Here is a 19036-nt window from a genome sequence, read left to right as displayed (position 1 = left end):
CGAGAGAAAAAAATCTTATTGTGGTGAAGAGATTTTGTTTCATTTTTTGTGGGGAAAGTTGAGGCGTTAGCAGCCGTCGGTCGACATTTTTGAGTGAAAATCAGGCGCGGCCTAGCGAATGGTGCGTGCGGAGGTGGATTTTGTTGATGTTTGAATCATAATTTTTTTCAAGGGAAGGAATCACCTGACCCCCGCCGAGCCAGAGCGCCTTCCATGGCGGTGTGAGCAGCATCATGGGCGATGTCTACTCCTGGGGGGGAAGCAGTAGCAGCCGAGGAGAGAAAAAGTTGGTGAAGGGGAAGAGTACGAGAGAAACATCCGCCATTTCTGCCCGGTCCTAGACTTCCAGTAGGAGAGCGCAAAAGGCGAAGCAAAAAAAAAGAAAGGGGGGAAGAAACCCTCTCACTTTAATCCATACACATTCCCTCTCATCCTCCTTCCCTTCCTCCAAATCTAACCTGAGGAAAACAAGATGTCTGCTGACCATTAAAATTAAAACAAAATAATCCCTAGGAACAAATGTCTCTTATCCCCAGCGGGAGGAAAGCCAAGGTAGGTTAGTTTTTTTATTCTCTTTGCTTCCAATCTCAATCTTTCTCTTTTTGCTCTCACTCTCGATCTTTTCTCCTCTCTCTTGCTTCCACCCTCAGTCTTTCTCTTTTTGCTTCCACCCTCAGTCTTTCTCTTTTTGCTTCCACCCTCAGTCTTTCTCTTTTTGCTTCCACCCTCAGTCTTTCTCTTTTTGCTTCCACCCTCAGTCTTTCTCTTTTTGCTTCCACCCTCGATCTTTTCCCCCCTTTTTGCTTCCACCCTCAATCTCCTTACTCCTCTCTTTTTGCTCCCACCCTCAATCTTTCCCCCCTCTTGCTCTCACCCTTGATCTTCCCCCCCCTTTTGCTCCCACCCTCGATCTTTCCCCCCCTTTTGCTCCCACCCTCGATCTTCCCCCCCCTTTTGCTCCCACCCTCGATCTTCCCCCCCCTTTTGCTCCCACCCTCGATCTCCCCCCCCCTTTTGCTCCCACCCTCGATCTTCCCCCCCCTTTTGCTCCCACCCTCGATCTTCCCCCCCCTTTTGCTCCCACCCTCGATCTTCCCCCCCCTTTTGCTCCCACCCTCGATCTTCCCCCCTCTTTTGCTCCCACCCTCGATCTTCCCCCCTCTTTTGCTCCCACCCTCGATCTTCCCCCCTCTTTTGCTCCCACCCTCGATCTTCCCCCCTCTTTTGCTCCCACCCTCGATCTTCCCCCCTCTTTTGCTCCCACCCTCGATCTTCCCCCCTCTTTTGCTCCCACCCTCGATCTTCCCCCCTCTTTTGCTCCCACCCTCGATCTTCCCCCCTCTTTTGCTCCCACCCTCGATCTTCCCCCCTCTTTTGCTCCCACCCTCGATCTTCCCCCCTCTTTTGCTCCCACCCTCGATCTTCCCCCCTCTTTTGCTCCCACCCTCGATCTTCCCCCCTCTTTTGCTCCCACCCTCGATCTTCCCCCCTCTTTTGCTCCCACCCTCGATCTTCCCCCCTCTTTTGCTCCCACCCTCGATCTTCCCCCCTCTTTTGCTCCCACCCTCGATCTTCCCCCCTCTTTTGCTCCCACCCTCGATCTTCCCCCCTCTTTTGCTCCCACCCTCGATCTTCCCCCCTCTTTTGCTCCCACCCTCGATCTTCCCCCCTCTTTTGCTCCCACCCTCGATCTTCCCCCCTCTTTTGCTCCCACCCTCGATCTTCCCCCCTCTTTTGCTCCCACCCTCGATCTTCCCCCCTCTTTTGCTCCCACCCTCGATCTTCCCCCCTCTTTTGCTCCCACCCTCGATCTTCCCCCCTCTTTTGCTCCCACCCTCGATCTTCCCCCCTCTTTTGCTCCCACCCTCGATCTTCCCCCCTCTTTTGCTCCCACCCTCGATCTTCCCCCCTCTTTTGCTCCCACCCTCGATCTTCCCCCCTCTTTTGCTCCCACCCTCGATCTTCCCCCCTCTTTTGCTCCCACCCTCGATCTTCCCCCCTCTTTTGCTCCCACCCTCGATCTTCCCCCCTCTTTTGCTCCCACCCTCGATCTTCCCCCCTCTTTTGCTCCCACCCTCGATCTTCCCCCCTCTTTTGCTCCCACCCTCGATCTTCCCCCCTCTTTTGCTCCCACCCTCGATCTTCCCCCCTCTTTTGCTCCCACCCTCGATCTTCCCCCCTCTTTTGCTCCCACCCTCGATCTTCCCCCCTCTTTTGCTCCCACCCTCGATCTTCCCCCCTCTTTTGCTCCCACCCTCGATCTTCCCCCCTCTTTTGCTCCCACCCTCGATCTTCCCCCCTCTTTTGCTCCCACCCTCGATCTTCCCCCCTCTTTTGCTCCCACCCTCGATCTTCCCCCCTCTTTTGCTCCCACCCTCGATCTTCCCCCCTCTTTTGCTCCCACCCTCGATCTTCCCCCCTCTTTTGCTCCCACCCTCGATCTTCCCCCCTCTTTTGCTCCCACCCTCGATCTTCCCCCCTCTTTTGCTCCCACCCTCGATCTTCCCCCCTCTTTTGCTCCCACCCTCGATCTTCCCCCCTCTTTTGCTCCCACCCTCGATCTTCCCCCCTCTTTTGCTCCCACCCTCGATCTTCCCCCCTCTTTTGCTCCCACCCTCGATCTTCCCCCCTCTTTTGCTCCCACCCTCGATCTCCCCCCTCTTTTGCTCCCACCCTCGATCTCCCCCCCTCTTTTGCTCCCACCCTCGATCTCCCCCCCTCTTTTGCTCCCACCCTCGATCTCCCCCCCTCTTTTGCTCCCACCCTCGATCTCCCCCCCCTTTCGATCTCCCCCCCCCCTTTCGCTCCCCCCTTCGATCTCGCCCCCCCCCTTTCGCTCCCCCCTTCGATCTCGCCCCCCCCTTTCGATCCTCCTCCCCCTTTCGATCTCGCCCCCCCCTTTCGATCCTCCTCCCCCTTTCGATCTCGCCCCCCCCCCTTTCGCTCCCCCCTTCGATCTCGCCCCCCCCTTCCGCTCCCCCCTTCGATCTCGCCCCCCCCTTCGATCTCCCCCCCTTTCGCTCCCCCCTTCGAACTCCCCCCCCTTCGCTCCCCCCTTCGATCTCCCCCCCCCCCCTTCGCTCCCCCCTTCGATCTCCCCCCCTTTCGCTCCCCCCCTTCGATCTCCCCCCCTTTCGATCTCCCCCCCTTTCGCTCCCCCCCTTCGATCTCCCCCCCTTTCGCTCCCCCCTTCGATCTCCCCCCCCTTTCGCTCCCCCCTTCGATGTCCCCCCCTTCGCTCCCCCCTTCGATCTCCCCCCCCTTCGATCTCTCCCCCCCCTCTCCGCTCCCCCCTTCGATCTCCCCTCCCCCTTCGATCTCCCCCCCCCCCGCTCCCTCCTTTGATCTTCTCCCCCGTCTGCTTCCACCCTCAATCTTTCCTCCACTCTCTTTTGCTTCCACCCTCGATCTTTTTTTCCTTATTATTGGAGCCTTGTTTTGCATTCCAAATCCACTCCCCCTTCCCCCTCTTGTTTTTGGCCTCCCGACCTTTATTTTGTTGGAAATATTTCAGGAGGGTTTTGCTTTTTTTTTAAAAAAATCCTTTTGAGGGGGGCGGGTGTTGGTGTTGCGGGTGGTTTGTGACATGCACTTCATGAGAGGAAGGTTAAAATTTTGTGGACTTGGTTGAGCGAGGTGCCCATGTGTCAAAACATGCTGGAAAAATAATTTGCCTCTTCTCATTGTTTGGAGAAATAAAAGGAACGGACATGTCACTCTTGCCAGATTTAATCTTGAGCATTTTGGCTGGGTTGTGTCAGGGAAGTTTTTTTTAAGATTTTATCTGTTTTGGATATTTGTTTTTTTTACTACTTTTGCAGATACGTTTTAAATATATGTTTCCATAATTGTATAATGTTATTGCAGTCAACTGCCACACATATATTTAAAATACATTTTACAGACTCGGGTGTTTGCTGTGTCAGGGTATTAAGGAATGAAAAAATAAAATACTCAATGTATATGGGAGTAATGTAATTGTATCTCTAATGAAACCTTGATTACCTTGGATGTGAAGTTCGTGGGCAATTTAATGCACTGCACTCAGAAGTCTAGGGAGGTTCAACGCTGAAACAAGGACTGTTGTTTTGGCTTGAAAAGGGTGGTTTTTTTTTCCCCTCTTTCTCCATCTAAATCACATGTATATTCTGACATTAAATGTTGCATGGTCACGGATATAGTGCTTTCTGTTTTTAATGAGCACGGTGCACACTGTATTTAAGCAGTGACTTCAAGTCTGCAAACTCCATCTGAACTCTTCTCCTCCCCCTTTTTATATTTGAGTAGTAATGGAATATGCCTTGACATGTTTGGTATCCTTTGCATTAAGCACATGTCCGCGGTGCGCATCCAAATGGCTGATTTCTGGTTTAACGTGTCTTGTAGGGTGAGGGTGGCTGACTCTGTTTACATGATTCAGCAAAGTGGCTTGGAGAGAAGAGCTACGTGTTTTACAGGGCATTAAGAGGTCAAAGGGTTGAGATCATAAATTGAATCTGCCTACTATCTCATTTTAAGGCAGTAAAAGATTGGTGTCTAGTGTGCGAGATTCATTCCCCCCCCCCCCCAACCTTAGTCATAATTTTTCTTGGTGGCAATCATTATGACTCAGGTTAGGCCCAGGTTTGATTACTGGTCTGTGAGTTATCCCTTCGACATGACAGCAGGTGTCCTTTGGTTGAGGCAGAGAGTAATTCAGGTAGCTGCTGCTATCCAGTGAAACATGGATGTGTGCAGACATCGGGTGAGGACAGCACTGTGATGACTGATACGAATGAATAGGCTGCAGAAGTTCCCTGGCGGTTCTTGTGTATCTGGAATGACCTTGTTAGCGGCCAGAGAACCGTGCCCTGTAAGAATTGAAGCTTTCAGTGGAAGGAGGAATCAATTTTAATTTTTTTCTAATAATTGGGCTGCAGAAATTTTTGTTCAGTTGTCCCTAGGTCCCATATTTTTCCATCTTTCCAACTTCTCTTCCTTTCCTCATTTCTGCCACCCTATTTACATCTCCAGGGGAAAAAAAATACATTAATGAATGTTTATGCAGCAGGAGTTGCAGACAGGAACTATCCTCTGATCGCGGGCTCTGCTCCATTCTGAAATTATAGATCATTTGTGATCTTCAAAGATCGATCTTAGCATTTGCTGCAGCCGATTTGATGTAAAGATTAATTCTTGATCTTTAAGTTAAATTCTTGGGGATCGGAGTTTGATATTAAAAAATCAATTAGACCAAAAATAACCACATTGCAGCGTGTTTGTCATATTTTAAGCGTGTTATAATGAATTAATGTTTGAAGTTCTGTCAATTGCTAATGCAAAAAAGTATCATTGCTAATTTTAATCAGTGGGAGAATTTAAAATAAGGAATTAGTGATGTTGGGTTTGATCAGCCCACTGTGCATTGTGACATGCATAATTTACTCCATTGTGATTTCTTGATCTTCGTCTTGTAATCAGGAGGGATTTGCTAACTGAATGATACAATAATACCCCTGGATTTGGAGGAGGGTTTGGGTGCAGGAATCAGATGTCTGTCATACTGTGATGTCCTTGTACCCTCCCATCTGTGTGGGGCGGAGGAGGTTGCTTCCTTGTCTTCGAGGTTTGTGAATGAATGTGACTGAACTTTGGCACGGTGGTCACCCCATTCTCAGCTTCTGTCCCTGCACCTGATCAACTACGAAAATGACTTCTACTCCCAAAAATTGTCTGTATCTGTTGCTACATCCGTTCCTGGCGTGCTTCATCTCCCCTTTGTCCATTCCTACCTTTGAAATTCCCTGATCCACACCTGTATCACCTTTTCTGTATCCAAGATTGTTCAATTCTCACCTTAAGCTGCCTTCAACATCCTACACAAATGGTTATTGATTCAGAATGCTGTAGTCTCTTATGGTCGTGGTGCAGCACCTCCAATGGGGAGCATTTGTATCCATGTTCAACAAGTTTAGAGAGTCTCCATTTATGATGGAAATGTTGAACAGGAACATGTGCAGCATTAAATGTCTGATCTATTCACTGTTAAAGCTTCAACTAATGAATTAACAAAGTGCTTTCAATCTTAATCTGGAGTTAATGATTGAAATTGAATGTAATATCTTCTGAAATGTGAATGCTTTAAGTATGTCATTGTCCATGTGTAAAATCTGTGTAAGTGCGGTATTTTAGTTGCTTGTTACATGTGCTGTGCTGTGCCGTCATGTTGATAGTGTTGAAGGGGGTCTGATTGATGCAACTAATTTTGTTCCAAACATAATTTTAGATTCCTGCATTGGCTAATGGATGTATAGTTTGGAACTCAAGTAGAGACCCCAGAGGAAACTCAGTTTGTTTTTGCCTCAGGAGTATTTTTACATATTTGTTTTTGGGGTGTGGCTGTCACTTGCTCATCCAGCATATGTTGCCCATCCCTAATTCCTCTTGAAAAGGTGGTGTGAGCAGCAGCCTTGAATCACCGCAGTGCTTGTTTAGGCGTTGGGAGGGTGTTCTGGGATTTTGAGGGAACTTGCCTTGGGGGCATTTTCTTCACAGCATGGGGTGCACTGCCTTTCCTATTCTAGACGTTGAACAATGAAAAGCAAATGATAGTTATTCAGAGCATAACACAATTTCCACCCCACAACTGATTCACGAGGGATGAGATGCTACCAAACATGTCGATTTACATGTATTTCTACATGTAAATTGATTTTAACTTCTACAAAGAGAAGATAGAGGGGATGAAGACCAAGTATTTCACAAACCTGAATTATTTACCAGAGCAGCGTGTACAACTCTGGTCACTACATTATTAGGAGGATGTGATAACACTTGAGAGTGCACAGGAGATTTACAAAGATCTTGCCAGAACTGGAGGACTTTAGCTGTGGGTCAGAATTGGTTAGGCTGGGGATGTTTTCTTTGGAACAGAGGAGACTGGGGGAAATTTTAACTTGGTGTATAAAATTGAGGGGCTTGGAATGCACAGGAAGGATTTATTTCTCTTATTGTGGTGGTCAGTAACCAGAGGGAAGAAATTTAAAATAATTGATAGGAGTTGAGGGGAGTTGAAGAGAAATTTTTCACTCAGGGTGGTGTAGGCAGAAGCCCTCCTCAAATCTAAAAACTTGGGTATGATGTTAACATGCTTTAACTTGCAAGGCTACAAACCAAGGGTTAGGAAGTGGTATTAGGTTGGATGGCATTTTTAAAGTTTATTAATTTGTAGAATATGCACATCACTGGCTCGGCAAGCATTTGTTGCTCATCGCTAATTGCCTTTGAAGGAAGTAGACCACTGCAGGATCTATGTGTTGCAGGAACACCCACAGTGCTCTTAGAGAGGGAATTCCAAGATTTTAATCCAATGACAGTGAAGGAAGGATGCTGTGTGACTTGACAGGGAACTTACAAGCGGTGATGTTTGTGTTTATTTGTTGCTCTTGTCCTTTGATGTTGTAGAAGTCTCGGGTTTGGAAGGTACTGTCAAAAGAGCCTTGGTGAGTTGCTGCACTGCACCTTGCAGGTGATATGTGCTGCTGTCATTGTGTTGGTGGTGGAGGGAGTTAATATAGAAGCTGGTGGCTGATGTGTCAGTCAAGTAGGCTGCTAGATGGTGTCAAACTTCTTGACTGCTGTTGGAGTTGCACTCCTCCAGGCAGGAGTTGCAGTCATCCAGGCCAGTGGAGAATATTCCATTTTAGATGGTAGATAGGCTTTGGGCAGTTAGGAAGTGAGTTACACTCTGCAGAATTCCCAGCCTCTGATCTGCTTTTGCTGCCACAGTAATTATATGGTTGGTCTAGTCAGCTTCTGGCCAATGTTAAACCTCCAAGATGTTGACTGGGCTTCAGCGATGGTAATACCGTTAAATGTTAAGGGATGGTGTTAGATTCTCTGTTAGAGATTGTCTTTGCCTAGCACTTGTGTGGCACAAATGTTTCTTGCACTTATTCAGGCATGGGCTGAACAAATGTTTAGGTCTTAGTGGACATTGATGAACATAAGAACATAAGAAATAGAAGCAGGAGTAGGCCATCTGGCCCTTCGAGCCTACCCCGCCATTCAATAAGATCATGGCTGATCTGTCGTGGCTCAGTTCCACATTCCCGCCCTCTCCCCATAACCCTTAATCCCCTTTCTTATCAAAAACCTATCAACCCGCGTCTTAAAAATATTTAGCGAGGTAGCCTCCACCACGGGCAGAGAATTCCAGAGATTCACCACCCTTTGAGTGAAGAAGTTCTTCCTCAACTCTGCTCTAAACCGCCCCCCCCTTTTATCTTGAGGCTGTGCCCCCTAGTCCTACTGTCCTTTCTGAGCGGGAAGAGTCTCTCCACCTCTATTCTATCCATCCCATTCATCATCTTATACATCTCAATGAGATCTCCCCTCATTCTTCTAAACTCTAACGAGTACAAGCCTAGTTTATTCAGCCTCTCCTCATAGCTCAACCCCCTCAACTCCGGCATCAGCCTAGTAAACCTCCTCTGCACTCCCTCCAAGGCCAAAATATCCTTGCGTAAGTACGGCGCCCAAAACTGCACACAGTACTCCAGCTGCGGCCTCACCAATGCCCTATACAGCCGCAGCAAGACCTCCCTACTTTTATATTCAATCCCCCTTGCTATGAAGGCCAGCATCCCATTCGCCTTCCTGACTACCTGCTGCACCTGCAAGCTGGGTTTTTGCGACTCATGCACAAGGACCCCGAGGTCCCTCTGCACCGTCGCCTGCTGCAGTTTTTCTCCACGTAAGTAATAATCCTTCCTACCATTATTCCTACCAAAGACCTCAGTATCTAGCTGAGAATGTCCAAGACTGTGCAGGTTAGATGGATTAGCCATGTGCTGGATTAGGGTGGGGGATTGGGCTTGGATAGGTGCTCTTTTAGCGGGTCGGTGAAGACCTGATGGTCCAAATGGCCTCTTCTGTACTATAGGCATTCAAGATTGTGAGGGGTAGGGTGTACTGAATGCAGCATCGGATTTTTTGGGGACATTTTGTCATGCTGAGTTATTGAGTTATTAACAAGTAAAATGGGGAATTGAATGCAATAGTTAATATATTTTTGAATCATTATTTTTAAATCATTTAGTAACTGTGCAATTTGTTTTTGGTGTGTTAGTGCTGCCAGCTCCTGATGCCACTTGAGCTAGCAATTCTAGTGCATCCCTAAACTTGAGCTCAGGTTAGTCCTCATTGGAACTGATTCTTTCCAAAGTTCTTTAAAGAGTATGGAAGATGATAACCTCAAGAAATTTGTTCAGATCTTCTCTTTATAGTGCCATAGATCAGTTCAGACAAAGTAATTGCTAGAATATTTACATGCTTATGTGTTGGCTTAGACTATTTAACTCATCACTTATTGATTTTACTGTTCTCTGCTCCCAAAACTTGAGACTGCTGGACCTTGCAATTCATTGATTAATTTGTCTTGGTTGCTAAACTCTTCAGCCTTGGGATTGCTCTGCAATAAGAGGAAAACCATTCTGGAAATAGAACAGGCAGCATTTGTGAAGAGAGAAAGGGTTGAGATTGTTGATAGATGACCTGTCGTTAGAGTCTTCAATGCTTTTACATTGTTCTGCATTATGGTTTTGCATTTCCTTCCTATCCCTCTCCCTAAAGCATAATGGGTCATCTTTTTCTTTTGGAATCTAGGAGCAGAAGTAAATCATTCAACCCCTCCAACTTGAGTATAAACATGGTTAACCTGCACTCCTCTGCGTTTACCTGCTGTTGATTCATATTCCTTGCCTTGTTTTTTTAAAAAAATCTATCACAGACTGAAATTTCAGTTGATCATGCATTCACAGTCTTCTGGGTAGAGCTTGGAGCTTTGAGTACCCTTTACTTGTTAAATTTACTCTTAACATGGCCAAGCTTTAATCTTAAGATTTATGCCTTTTTGTCCACAGTTCCCCCACTAGCTGAAAGAGCTTCTTCACAGCCACTCAATTCAGTTGGATCCCTGAACTGTCTTGTAAACTTTAATCATCCCTTAACTGTCTAATACATTTGTGTTGTATTTGCTTTTAATGACCTATCCTCAAATTTTAATCTTTTGAACACTGGTATTATTTTGGTCAGTCCATGCTGATGCTTCACCGTCCTAAGATGTGGTGCCAAAAAATTGAATGCATTACTTCAGTTAGGGTGAGGAAAGCTTTGTACAACTGAAGCCTTTCTCCCCTTTGTATTCCAGCTCCCTTGCAATGAAGTTCAATAATCCAAGGCCTAATTGATTACTTTGAGCATTTCTCTTGCACAACTTATTCTTCCTCAATTCTTCATTTTACCTTTACACAAATGCTTTGTTTTGACTTTCTTGGACCCAAAGTGGGTGACCTTGCACTTCTCCATTGAACTCCATCTGCCATTGTCTTAACCACTTGTATTATGCCTGTGTCCCTTTGTAACTTCCAGCTCTCAGCTATATAACTTATTGTGCTCATAGCTTAGTTGCATATCCAAGTTTACAAATTACTCTATTTCCTCATCCAAGTTATTGATCCTTATGACAAAGAGTGACGCGTCAGCGCACATCCTCGGAGGACGTTCCCTGTCATTTATTTCTCAGTAAGAAGTCTCACAATACCAGGTTAAAATCTCAACAGGTTTATTTGGTAGCAAAAGCCACTAGCTTTTGAAGCGCTGCTCCTCCATCAGGTGAGTCACCTGATGAAGGAGCAGCGCTTTGAAAGCTAGTGGCTTTTGCTACCAAATAAACCTGTCAGACATAATACCAGGTATTATGAGATTTCTTACTGTGTTTACCCCCGTCCAATGCCAGCATCTCCACATCATGGCTACCATTTATTTCTCAACCAATTATCAACATGTTGAGGTCTTCTCCAATTCTGTCTTTTTGCTAATATCTTGTGTAGGTGTTGAATGATTTCTGGATGTGCAAACTAGGAGCTGGAGTAGGACATTCAGCCCTTTTGAGCCTGCTCTCACATTTAATAAGATTATGACTGATGTGATTGTGCCCTCAACTCCACATTCCAACCTACCCCAGATAGACAACATTGACAGACCCTCCTTTATCTGCTCCATTAGTGAGCTTCCCAAATATTCAGCTTAATTAGTTAGATATGAATTGCCCTTGTATCCATGTTTCATCTTTAATCAAACTTGACAAAGCACTCACCCACTAATTGTAAATTGCATTAACTTCTCCACAAATGATGTCAAAATCATGGATCTCCTTTTTTTCCCCTCGCCTTTAACGTCTTGGAATGGAAATCATTTGATCCTGCAGATTTGTCGACGTTAGGTCCCATTATTTTCTTTACTCTTTCTTTCATTGCTCTCAGTGCCAGGGACCCAGGTTCAATTCCTGGCCTGGGTCACTGTCTATGTGGAGTTTGTACATGCTCCCCATGTCTGCGAGGGTTTCCTCTGGGTGCTCCAGTTTCCTCCCACAATCCAAAGATGTGTGGGTTAGGTGCATTGGTGGTGCTAAATTGCCCTTAACATTAGAGGGACCAGCAGAGTAAATGCATGGGGTTATGAGGATAGGGCCTGGGTGAGATTGTGGTCAGTGCAGACTTGATGGGTTGAATGGCCTTCTGCACTGTAGGATTCTATGATACTCCTAAATAAAATATATTCCTCTTTGGCTGTGTGTATGTTGTCTTGCACTGATGTTTTGTTCTCTCCTTTTACTGTGAGGATAAATACAAATTAGTCATTTAAGAAGCCTGTAATTTCCTTTTTTAATTATCTTCTCATCCTGCTTTTGCATTTAATGGACTTAGGTTGCTCCTCACCAATCTTCGTCAATGTATCTATTCAATTTGATATCCCTTGCAAGTGTTTTTTAGTGTAGCATTTTTCTATATTTCTTGCCTGTTTTAAATCTACGTACAAAACAACTTTGTTGCTTTAGTAACCAGTTATTATTGGAAAGTGCTTAGTTTCACCCTTGCTGCCTGGCAGAAATTGAGAGCTCTGACAAGATTATCTTGTTGAGTGATATTTGAGAGATAGGTATTGGTGAGGACGCCAAGCAAACACCTGGTCTTCGAAATAGTGGCATGGATTGTATTGCCATCTGCTTACCAGGACAGGTTTAATGTCTCATCTGCAAGATGGTATCTCTGACAATGTAGCCCCTATCAGTGCAGCGCTGGAGTCTTCACTCAAGACTATATTTTGTGCTTTGGTATCTGGAGCAATTGTTGAATCCACAACCTTCTGCTTAAGAGCTGAGAATTAGAACACTGAATTGAGGTTAGATATTTCATATGATGGTCACTCGACGCAAGATGTTCCCTTACAGCTGGTTTGCTAATCAATTTTAGTTCCATACTCATCAAATCTAGTGTGACCATCCTCCTTGTCAATGCTAAAATGTATTGTGCCCAAAAACAGTCCTAAATATATTTGAGATTTGGTTCCTTTAGCATTGGAGCTGTTTTGCTTATCCCAGTCTGTTATCTAGGATCATAAACATGCCCTTATAATGAAACAGTCTGTGCATGCATACAATAAGATCAGGGTAATATTCAGGCTTAGAATGATAAGTGATGAGTAACAGATAACATTGATGCCATACTATCACCAGTCTGATGACCACCAGTAGTGTTACTGTGACTGAATCTTAATGATCAACTTCCTGGGGTCATCACGGCCAGAAGCTTAACTGGATCAGCCGTACGTATACTGTGAATTAAGAGCCGATCAGGGGTTTGGAATTTTGCAGTGAGTAACTTGCTTTCTGACTTGGCAAAGCGTGTCCACCATCTAAAGGGCACAAGTTAGGAGTATGATATGATGCTGTCTACTTGTCTTGATAAGTGAAATTCCTATTTACAAATGGATGATATTCTGCTGCAAAGCCATCAACAATTCAATTGCGACAGCTCTTATAACAGAGATTGCATTTGTTTGTGAATAAGTATGAGCAAATTCAGAGTGCTGCTGTCATTGTGAAATTTAACCTGATATTTTCCAACTTGCCCAGATGAATCCAACTTCAGGAAGATATGAAGCTCGACGCAGTCCAAGGCAAAACAGCCTGCTTGATTGGCACTCATCCACTACCCTAAACATTAATTTCCCCCACTGCAAATGCATCATAGCAGCAGTGTGTACCATCTGCGATACATTGCAGCAACTCGCCAAGGCTCCTTTGACAGCACCTTCCAAATCCATCTCTAATGCTTAGAAGAACAATCTACAGTTTCCCCCAAATCACATTCCATCATACTTGGCGATGTATTGCTTTTCCTTCTGTGGTGGGTCACTGCCTCTAGTAGGAACTCATTAATAGCACTGTAGGTGTACCTAAACCACAGGGGAGGCAGTAGCATTGTGGTATTTTTCTGGAGTAGTGACTGAGACCTAGAGTAATAATCTGGGGATCCATGTTTGGATTCCACCACACCAGATGGTGAAATTTGAATTAAAAAATGTCTAATGACCATGAAATTATTGTCAATTGTTGTAAAAGCACTAATGTCCTTTAGGGAAGGAAATCTGCCATCCTTACCTGGTCTGACCTACATGTGTTTCCAGACCCACAGCAATGATCTACCACTCCATACGTGGGCAATTAGGAATGGGTAGCAAATTCTGGTGCCCACACCCCATGAAAGAATAATGAAAGATTTTGGTTAAGTTCCATCACTATTGTCATAGAGTAGAATCCCTGTGGTATAGAGGCCATTTGGCCCATCGAGCCTGCACCAACAACAATCCCACCCTTTCCCCGTAACCCCACATATTTACTTTGCTGATCTGCCCCGAAACTAGGATCAATGTAGCATGGCCAATCAACCTAACCCACACACCTTTGGACTGTGGGAGGAAACTGTCGCACCCTGGACGCACGGGGAGAATGTGCAAACTCCGCACAGAAGAATTGAGACAGGATAGGCCAGACTGAAGCATCATCTCCCAGCAGCAAGTTATTGAGTGGCATTAGTATGCTTTTCTGGTTTGCAAATGGCATGAAGCAACAGGGAGGGGATGTGTCCAAAAATCAGCTTGCTGGCGTACATAATAAATAAGCATTTTGTTCTCTGCCTTATGGCAGCTCATGTTGTTAAACAGCATTATAGAATAAGTAAACCATAAATATTTGGATTTCTGAAAATAATACTTACAATTGCTTTGGTTTTTGAAAATATTTGAAGTATGCTGAGCAAATTGGATTCAAGTGCTTGTACCACTTCATTTCCCTATTTGATACTGGGCGGTAGTCGACAATTGAATTGTTGGAATATGTGTATACTCAACCACTTAATATATTATATGTATGAAACATCAACAATAGCTCTAAATTTCCTGACTATTTGTGAATAAATGTGGTCTCCAGCAGAAGCTTCAGCAGTTGAATTGTTAATGAGTCCTCAGCACTATGCCAGCTCCTCTGTCAACAAGGGAATCAACAATTTAATATCTTCCCAAAAGGAATTTGGACCAGAATCCTGAATATCTATGACCGCTAGCTTTTTATATATTAAAAAAAGACCCTTTATCCTTACCCTGACATTGGTTGGGGCATGGTTCCACTGGAAGTGGAAACTTCAAGGATCTCGCTCATTTGGCTTTTATTCATGCAGGAGGCTGGCAATTTCGCAGCAGATGTTGATCCACTTGTCCGCCATCCCAGTTTTGTAATCTGGTAGTCGACTGGTAATGATAGCTGTTACATGCAGCCATACTCATACAGTCATCACTAATTTCTAATTCTATAGCCTGGATTTTAACCCACTGAAGTTTAAATTATGCCCTTTTTGAGTAAGTTTATTTATTAGTCACAAGTAAGGATTGCATTAACACTGCATGTGAAATTCCCCTAGTTGCCTGTTCGGGTTAGTGCACCTAATCAGCATGTCTTTCAGAGACTAAATAGTCTTGAAGATATTGATGACATTATCCAAATCTTGTATTCAACAATTGACATGCTTCCTTTCGGGTTAGATACCAGGCTTGTGGAAGTTAACCCTTTTTTTTAAGAAAAAGCTTCAACAGAACAAAACAGTGCAAATGGTTCCACCATTTAATGTTAAACGTTTAGTCCATTCCATTTATACTATATGGGTGGCATGGTGGTTAGCACTGCTGCCTGCTCCGATTTCTTTCCACAGTCGAAAGATGTGTGGGTTATGTTGATTGGCCATGCTAAATTGACCCTAGTGTCAGGGGAATTAATGGTGTTAACGTGGGGTTACAGGAATAGGGCTTGGGTGGCATTGTGGTCAGTGCAGACATGATGGGCCAAATGGCCTCCTTCTGCACTGTAGGGATTCTGTGATCCCTTCAGATGACATGCTAATCTCCGGATTTACCACAGTTTTGTATTCCTTGTTCTCCATAATTTAAAACCTGTTAATCTCAGTTTTGAGTTATCTGATTATAATACTGGCTTTTGAGGGGAAATGATTTTAAATTTCCACAAGTTGTTTTTGGCCAGGCGCGGGGGGGGGTTGCAGAAAAGTATTTGATGTTTTCAAAGTTTAATCACAGCTCTTGTGCCCTCATGTTGAAGTCCACAACCTGAGGAAATAGATTTTCTGTATCTACGTTACGAAATCCATTTGGAGACCACAATTGGGTGCTCCCTCGCTTTCTAAACTCTGAAATACAAGCATTGTGATTTGTACTTAAAATTAAACTCCGTAATGCGCAACATAATTCTGCTGAATCTGCTGTTCCTCTTCCAACATCCTTATTGAGGTTTGGTGCCCAAAACTAAATGTAGAGCTGTGATGGGATCTGACCAACGCCTGTACAGCTGAAGTATAACCATACATAAATACTTAAATCTGCTCGATAGTTCCTAATTTTTTCCTATTTGAAAATGTTCAAATTTGGCTCCTTTGGATCCATTGATCCCTCACTTCTACGTATTGAAGTCCATGTATTATAGAATCCCTACAAAGCAGAAAGAGTCCATTCAGACCAATAACAATCCCACTCAGGCCCTTTCCCCGTAAGCCCATGTGTTTACTCTAATAGTTCCCCCTGACATTTAAGGGACAATTTAACATGGCCAGTCCACCTAATCTGCATGTCTATTGACTGTTGGAGGAAACTGGAACACCCTGAGAAGACTTGCATTAATGCTGCAATGAAGTTACTGTGAAAATCCCCTAGTCACCACACTCTGGCATTTGTTTGGCTACGCTAAATTTTCTGTCACTGTACCCAATGCACCTAACCACGTCGTTCAACATGTGGGAGGAAACCAAGCACACAGACATGGAGAGAATGTACAGACTCCACACGGTGACCCAAGCCGGAATTCATTCCAGGTCCCTGGCGCTATGAGGCAGTAGTGCTAGCCACTGTGCTGCCCGTCTGTCACAGTTTTTCTCACCTAATTAGTTTGGCACTCTGTAACGCCTGTTCCCATCCTCACAGTTTGCTGTGCCTCCTAAATTGGTTTCAACTGCAAACTTGGAAACAAAGCTCTCTCCCTTCATCCAAAATTCCAAGCCATTGATATGGATGTTGAAAAGCTGAGTCACCAGTGCAGATTCATGGGGAACACGACATGCTGCCAATAGGAATAAATTCTCTCTACTCTGTCTTCTACCTCCCAGGCCTGTTGGAAGATTACCTCCAGCTCTGTGCTTTTATTTTTGCCTATGTGTGGATCTTGAAGTCTATATAAGTAACTGAAAAGAGAAGTGCAACTGAAAATGAATAGACTTGACCTTCCTGCATTCGGACAGAAAATTGAGAGAAAGCGAAGCAATGCATGCACTAGAGAGAGAAAAATTGGTGATACATTGCGCTGGGGGGGTGAAGGGAAGAGGAGGAGGAATGTGAACCTATTGGAGTGAAGTTTTAAAAATTTCTTTATTAGTCACAAGGCTTACATTAACACTGCAATGGAGTTACTGTGAAATTCCCCTAGTTGCCACATTCTGGCGCCTGTTCGGGTCAATTGCACCTAACCAGCATGTCTTTCAGGAAACTGGAGCACCTAGAGGAAACCCACACAGACACAGGGAGAATGTACAGACTCCAGGCAAACAGTGACCCAAGCTGGAAATTGAACCCAGGTCCCTGGCATTGAGATAGCATTACTGCCCTTCTGGGAGCAAGTGTGAATTGTTTGCTTAAAGGAATGCCCATTCAGTGGAGAGTGCACATAATGTGTAACAATAGGATGAGATTTTTAATTGTGGTAGAAGTAAAATGGGAAAGTTTTCTGTAGTTTTAAGAATAAGTTACCTACTAAAATAGTGCTTAGTCAGTGATGATTGTAAAAGTCTACCAATCTTGTTGGGCGATCAAAATCAGTGAGCCGTTAAGTTGTATTTGTAATGATTTTCTGAACAGAAAATTAATTGCTTGTCAATATTTAGATGGGATGGCTGAGTTAGTGGTTTGTGGTCCTGCTAAAGCGTATGAACATTGCTTCTATGATTCAGCCACTTGCTCCAGAACTGGAACATGAGGAACACCTCAAATTACGCCTGTGGCCAACCAGGTCAGGCCACCAACCATATTTCAGCTTTTGATCCTGAACGATCCATTTCTGGTGGCATCATGGCCATTCAGGCCATGTCATCTGCAGCTGTTGAATGGTTTTGTTGCATCAAACCATCGTGCTTCCTCAGCCATACAAACAAACAAAAAAACAAATGTTCTGTTCAATTCAGCAGCTTGGTGTCAGTGCTGAATAGGCTGTGACCGCTTGTTTTAACAAAACTTAAGTGGGGTACCATCAGTCATGTGGCTTTACATTTACTGTGCTGAAAGGCATTTCTGCTTCCCTTTGGTTTTTTGGGTCAAGCTCAAAAGTGATTGCTTGCATTTGTACAGTTTATCTTTTTTCCCGGAGAGTTCTATGTCCTTAATTGACACTGCACACCCTCCCACCCTGCCTGTTATTATTTCTATACTTTGCCTCAGGGATCAGCGCTGGGTCCACTGTTATTTGTCATTTTATATTAATGATTTGCATGAGAATATAGATGGCATGGTTGCAGATGACATCAAGATTGGTAGCATAGTGGACAGTGAAGAAGGTTATCTCAGACCGCAACGGGATCTTAATCAATTGGGCCAGTGGGATGACGAATGGCAGATGGCGCTTAATTTAGATAAATGAGGTGATGCATTTTGGTAGATTGAACCAGGGCACGGCTTACTCAGTTAATGGTAGGGCGTTGAGGAGAGTTACAGAGCAAAGAAATCTAAGGGTATATGTTCTTGGCTCCTTGGAAGTGGAGCCACAGGTGGACAGAATGGTGAAGAAGGCATTCAGCATGCTTGGTTTCATTGGTCAGACCATTGAATATAAGAATTGGGACATCTTGTTGAAGTTGTACAAGACATTGGTAAGAGTACACTTGGAATACTGTGTGCAGTTCTGGTCACCCTATTACAGAAAAGATAATAAACTAGGAGTGCAGAAAAGATTTACTAGGATGCTACCAGGACTTGATAGTTGGAGTTATAAGGAGAGGTTGGATACACTGGGACTTTTTTCTCTGGAGTGTAGAAGACTGAGGGGTGATCTTCAAGAGGTCTATGAAATAATGAGGGACATAGATAAAGTAGATAGTCAATATCTTTTCCCAAAGGTAGGGAAGTCTAAAATCAAAAGGCATAGGTTTAAGGTGAGAAGGGAGAGATACAACTGTGTCTAGAGGGGCAATTTTTTTCATACAGGATGGTGTGTATCTGGAACAAGCTGCCAGAGATAGTAGTAGAGGTGGTACAATTTTGTCTTTCTAAAAACATTTAGATAGTTACATGGGTAAGATGGGTATAGAGGGATATGGCCAAATGTGGGCAATTGGGACTAGCTTATGGCTTTAAAAAAGGGGCAGTATGGACAAATTGGGCTGAGGGTCTATTTCCTCCTCGTTTCACTTGCCACACAAAATTCCTTCGTTCAGCTAGATGCTGCCATCAGACTTTTGAACGGACCTACCTCGATTAAGCTGATCTTTGTCTATACCCCAGCTAATGCAACATTTTGCACCCTCTTCTTCTGTATGAACAGTATGCTTGATATAGCACGCAAGAAACAATACTGTTCACTGTATACTAATACATGTGACAATAATAAATCAGA

At 44.5% G+C, this 19036-nt stretch overlaps 1 protein-coding gene across 2 annotated transcripts in view; it reads left to right on the top strand.

Annotated features, from left to right (window-relative positions):
- Positions 1–19036, top strand: part of arhgap35a (Rho GTPase activating protein 35a) — a 161781-nt gene continuing 142745 nt past the window's right edge. Inside the window, exon 1 of one of the 2 annotated variants that reach the window (XM_080218358.1) lies at positions 1–23. The gene's annotated coding sequence lies outside the window, so the exon portion shown is untranslated. The other variant, XM_080218357.1, reaches the window with a different exon arrangement.

The sequence above is a fragment of the Carcharhinus amblyrhynchos genome, unplaced genomic scaffold (genome assembly GCF_965287045.1).
Source record: "Carcharhinus amblyrhynchos unplaced genomic scaffold, sCarAmb.v2.hapA scaffold_37, whole genome shotgun sequence".
NCBI lineage: Eukaryota > Metazoa > Chordata > Chondrichthyes > Carcharhiniformes > Carcharhinidae > Carcharhinus > Carcharhinus amblyrhynchos.
This window is presented reverse-complemented; position numbering and strand designations above follow the sequence as displayed.